Source organism: Opisthorchis viverrini (assembly GCF_000715545.1).
Source record: "Opisthorchis viverrini unplaced genomic scaffold opera_v5_3, whole genome shotgun sequence".
Taxonomy (NCBI): domain Eukaryota; kingdom Metazoa; phylum Platyhelminthes; class Trematoda; order Opisthorchiida; family Opisthorchiidae; genus Opisthorchis; species Opisthorchis viverrini.
Genome location: NW_008751659.1, coordinates 2,282,389 through 2,288,580, shown reverse-complemented (window position 1 = coordinate 2,288,580; position 6,192 = coordinate 2,282,389).

The following is a 6,192-nucleotide window of genomic DNA, read 5'->3' as shown; positions in this document are numbered from 1 at the left end:
GGCGATGTGTGTTACCTGTGGGTTTCAAATACTACTACTGGGTTCCTCGTGGGTCAGCCATTGCGGTTTTCCAAGGCGAATGACTTTGAATTGTTTCTGCAGCAGTACAGTACACAATTTGGTTTTCACGAAAGACTTTCACTATGTGCAGCTGAATGTACTGTACAAAGACCACCTCATGTGTCATTTTTCCGCAACCTTGTGAGTAGTGCAGTTTTTTCCCGGCGATCGTCCACCGGGCTGAATTCTGATTTACAGCACTTCTGGTACAGAACGCTAGTTGGTTTTCTGGATCTCGTATGAATAATCTTTAAGGAACAGTGCTGATTCCATTTCCAGGAACCACAGAGCCCTCCTGGGTAGCTTCTGGCCAGTTCGACTGCGCGTTGGTGCCTTTGAATTGAACAGCCCATTAGCCTTGTTATTTTCAGACAATAGTCCTCTGTGCCTCCCTCAGTGTGGCTGGTCCGAAATTGCACTGTTGAGAAGTCCGTGTGGAGGCAGTCTTTAATGCGTGCTTGAGGTTCAGGGTTCCTAAAGCAATAGTCAACGACAACAAGAAGAGTCTCAGCCATCACTTAACCAACTTGGTGGCTTTAGTTGGTGGGAAAGAGATCCGGTAGAGACTGTAGTTGGTTGATGCAGTAGCTGGCAAGGTGCTAACATGCTGAGTCAAATAATTTTGCTGTTTGACTTCCGTCAGCACCGACTCAAAATGACCTCTAGACTTGATGTGCTTGGACTCCAACAAGGAAGTCTTGGGAGCGTTTATTAACCTGTTGTAAGAAGGTGCGCAGGGTGGTGGCTGAAGAAAAGTTGCTTAGGGTTTCATATGAGGAACAAGTGGTCCTTCGTCGGAATTAAAAGGCAAGTGTAAACGGCGTTGAGCAGGAAGGGTTGGGTCAATGCAGTGTAATTTAAAACCATAGCGTATCAGAAACATGTGCACTAGTGGTTTCGGAGAGAAAATATGGGGCGTGCTGATGGGATTGCGAATGATCAGCTACAAATATGCACTCCTGCGTTGTGAGTCGGCTCAAAGAATGAAGTAGGTCTTGCAGTCAAAAATGCATGGATTAGGATATCTCAAGTGCTAGAGCCATGAGTGAAGGCTGAATGCTGGTATCAGACAACTTGTTGAGAAAGCCCAGGCAGTTTGTATACACACACTTCAACTGCAGCATCGGAAGGGCCGGCAGTGTTTGGAAGATTCAATGATTCAAAAGTGATTTTGATCGAGAGACTTAGATGGGCCTCAAAGGCTAACTAACTAACTAACTATTCGGCTTCCTGTTTTTGTGATTCCAACGCTTTTTTGGATACCTTTGGATGTTTTCGTCCACCCAGAGTTCGCTTTTAGCAAAACATTACCTTCAAGGGATGCGCTTTTCCTCTCAGTGACGGCTGTCTGAAAGCAGTGTGATACAATATTTTGAACCACTAGATTACCCACTGTTCACAGAATTGCAGTAAGCATGGCTGGTGGCTTCCTTGGCCCGTTGAATGCGATTCGGGTATCAGCGTGTCCCGGTTAGCCGCCTGGTCATTGCACTTTCACTCGTACGCGTAGCTCTCCCTGGTTTGTCCAACATAGCGCTTGTTACACATTTCGCGATTTACTTCCTTTCACCTTGTTTCTAGGTCGTTTGTCGAGTCCTGAGTCTAGTTTTCGCACATTAAAACTTTGGTTTGAGAGCCAACGGGGATTAGCCTTAACGCGGTTATCTTGCGGCAAGTTCTTGTCTGTTTTTACTGTTGCCACATCTGCCGCTCTTGATGCTCTTAAAGTATCTTCCATTTCCGGTTTTGTCCGATAAATTTTTTTGGATATCTCTTGTTTTAAAATATTTGAAGGGTGTTATTTTTACTTCTTTTTAATTTGCATGTCTTCAGCGTGCTTGCACCCTTTTGAGTGACGATTGGATACAACTCTCCCCAGTGGTCTGCTTGGCGGTTTTTCTGTTTTTATAAAAATCTTTTTGTCCTTGAAAAGCCTGTCCAACAAGACCACTGACTTCTAAATCTACTGCTAAATCAGTGGTTTGGACATCAAAACCTGTCGTGCTCCTAATCAATAAGCCTGAAGCATGAATTCATCCGTAGAAATTTGGTGCAAAAGCGCACTAATTGTCCGGTATTATATTTTATGGCATTAGATCTACAACCGAACCACAAAACAATAACCGGTAACTCTGAGGAACATTTTGTATCTAGTAAAGTAACTCAAATGGTTTTAATAGTAAGTACTAGAAGGAGATATACGGTCCAAAAAATGGCAAAAACACACATTGCTAGACAGCTTTTGAAGTGGAATGCGAGAGAAAACACAAGAACTTGCACCAAAGTAACTGTTGAAAAAAATCTCTTGTGGCTTGGTAAGCGAGTTCTACTTCACGGAACCCAAACTCGAGACCGAGTAAAGGCAGTAAAATAACCAACCAAAACAATATAAAATCAACCACAGAATCTGCAGCAATCTTTGCGTTGAACGAATCGAGGGGGCAACTGTGCAATTGAGTGAAAGTACACCATAAGGTCGTCAGAGGATATGACCATGTGGGCCTTCTCGTGAAGATTAAAAAGGTCATATTTTTATTTATTGTCAACGTGCGAAACTTGGCATCTGAAAATACAAGAAAGGGAAAGGAACTTTCGAAAGCCTGGGACCTCACGAATTAATCTATCCGGTAACTTGCTGAGTTGAACGCAGTCCGTGGCCTACTGTGAGGCACGACGCAAAATCACACTTCAATGTTTCTGACTACCGGACGTAAAACTCGAATGGTGAAAAACCTCTTCACAATAAAACTACGGGGATATTAAATTGAGACCTCACTTTGTCAACAACCAGTTCACGGGAGCGGAAGGCTCTGGATTGTTTAGTCCGATAGCCAGCTGGCTGGTCAAACAAGCAAACTAATAAATCAAATAACTAGTCATAAACGAAAGGTAATATCGTTTCAAAAGGGTTTGATTAGTTAATTGTTAGTTCGTGGCACGTGCATCACCAGATACCCCAAAAATTTATCTCACAACCAGTGTTATGGTCCACGCTGTGGGTTCATGACCCCCCTGGTGAGACTGGCGTACGAAGAGTTATCTGTATAGGAAATAGCTTTGGGACATGGTGGCAGTGGCGAGGATTCTATAATTATCAGTTCTTAGCTGGACTCACATACAGACCTAGTTTATGCTCGGGGATTCAGCAGCCGTTAACAAGCATCAGCCTTGACCACATTCTGCGTAAAGCTGGGTAGCTTTGTGATGAACCAAAGGTACCTGCATCTTATTAGCTTTTTAGGTAGGAACAGCAACACCGGCATTGGGGAACTTTAGATCGAAAACAAGATTTTCACAGAAATTCCTCCTGAGCTGCGTACGTAAGTTCCACACCGTACAATATTCTTGTGTACGATGTACTAAATGTAAACATTGTGGAGGGTAGCATTGCCCTTCTAATGGCCTAAACTGACTCGTAAAATAAGACACTGGTTACTGGATTCCAGCCTAACCCGGCGCTCAGATGGGCAATTTTTACCCTCCTACTACCCTACATTTACTCAAGAGCACTCATCTGGCCAAGAAATAAGCGTTTCGTTTTTGTGGAATTCTGACTTAAAAACAGTGTATGTGAATGAGATGTTTTCATTTGGCGTCTCGATTGCCTTAAGCAACTTTTTTCAAGGGTTTTCAGGATCGATCGGAGACGAGTAAAATGCAGCGCTATCCGGGGCCAATAGCCTGTCTTTTGATTCGGGTGTTCTTGTGATCGATGGGCAATCCAATGCGACCAGCATGTGTAGTTTTCTGTTCTGTTTTCACTTATGTGTGATTGATTGTGTACTTTAGTCAGGATGTGTCCACGTCTGCTGCTGTAATGGCTATGATGCCTCATTGTTGGGATCCCTTTTTGACATCTTGCTACCGTGCTCACTAAGGTGTGCGTTAAGTCCAAGCCAGATGGACGGGATGCTGGCGCCACAACCACGGTTGCTGCAGTTCAGTTGTACGTTTATCTCTATGGCCTCAGTTCATGTCCATTCCACGGGTGATTTAGAAATTCGACTGCAGTATCCATGTCCCATTAAAGTTAGTTTGATGGCTTGGCTCAAATGCGATGGCTGAGTTAAGTTTGTGTTTTTAAATCTGTTGGTTTTTCTTGGGGAAAAACGCGCATGTTGCCTGTGTTTTGCGATTTGGACATAGAGTTGCCTGGCTGTCTGACCTACGTATTTCGCCGGACACGGTGTACGGGGAAGGTGATAGACGCAGTTTGTGCGGTGTTTCGGTTCAACACGGTCTTTAGCCTTTACAAGGCGTCATCGTGAGGTGTTATAAACTCGGGGCACAGCTGGCATAGGAACAAACGGAAGCAAATACTAATCAAAGCAATCATACAGTCACATGTATACGACAACACGCTGGGAGCATCTGACTGCCAAATGATCACAGGACCATCAATCAGAAGACAGGATGGTGACCCAAAATAACGCGGGATTCTACTTGTCTTAAACTGATCGTAGAAACCCTTGAAAACAGTCGCCTCCAGCAACGGAAACTTCGGGTAACAGCACCTTACTTCATATCTCACACCACCTAGCTCTCTGCCTTCTTAGCACTATCCGAGCTGAATACAAACGGAACTCCCACGCTTTGTGAACATTTTGTTTTCCTTCAGGCTCATTCAAATTTATTCCTTATTCGGTTGTTTCATTCATATCATTTTATGGGATGCTTAGAGTGAGCCTTCACATGACATCCCAACTGTTCATTATTGAGGGCGGGATCCAGAACGTTCAAGACTATTTACAAAATTAGCTTCAGAAAGTTTGGAAAGTGCTCTCTTACACTTCTACAAATCGACATTAAAACGTTGTGGAACATCGACCATCACAGTTGGAAGCCTCTTACTATCAATACTACCTCGGGGGCCAGTAGTATACTCCAAACACACTGGGTCCTCCAAAGGGACAGAATGGGCTCATTACCCTCAACGATTTTGAAGGCCCTATAAATCCCCTTATAACTCCATCCCATAGATTAGAGCTTGAACACTGGTAATTATCTTCGTGACCAATCATCATTCAGGTCACCCTAGTTTTCCAGGATCTACACAACACTCAAACAAGCAAAATATTCCTGAGAGTTGGAGAACAAGTTTGAGTGATGCGTTCGAGTTGACGGTGTCGGCTGAAATAGGTGACGACGATTCCTAAGCATACTGTAACAGCACTTCTCACCAGAAGTTTGGTTTAACTCATGGAACAAGATATTCTATACCTGGCATCATTGAATATTCTATTTTGGTACACTGGCAGCGCAAAATACCAATCCATCGCTCACCAGAAAGGAACAATTTAACATTTGAAATATTTATACACGTCTATCGGTCATCCATTTTGAGGATTATCATTATAATCTCCGCTCATGGATTTGGCCATTTCGCCTTTCCACCACAAAAGATACATGAAATTCAGGGACCTTCTTATCTGCTTCAACTACAAGCACGATTGGGGCTTCGCCGGCGACGGAAAGCTAAGACATTTCACATCACCAGAGTGAAACGCTGGCGAGCCGAAAGTAATAACTTGTTAATTTAACGAAGCTGTAATATGACGGTCGGCAGTATCTACACGAAAAACATTCCTTAATGTGTTGAATGGATTGATCCTTACAAGTGATCCTTTACAATTCCTTAGCGCAAAACCTCCACTGGGTCAACCACGAGGAATGTCATTTTTAGATTTTATCGCTATTCCGCATTGCCACTTGCGCAAGCCAGGTCTCCCAGCTCTTCACAAATCGCGACGATATATACTTTAAAAAGTCGCATACCCTGGTGATAGCATTGCACATGACGCCTGAGTAGAGAAATACACTCGGACACTTCTGAAACTGATGGCGGCTCCATATTCAAAATCCACCTTTCTGTTGAAGGCCAGGATTTTGGATTAGACCTATCAGGTGGCCAGCTTAATTGCTGTTCGAAGTACATCGCCCAGCGGTTCAAACGCTCTGCTTTGCTGCATATCAGGGAGCCATTTTGGTCTCTGATTATTTCGCTGACGAGATTTGAGAGGAACAGTCGAACGGATCAAGTGGAACAGCTTGCAGAATTTTCCAGCATCTTCCAGTTCTTCGGCCTTTCAGGTCCACCAAGCTTTTCGGTCTGTGCGAACGCAAAGTTACACC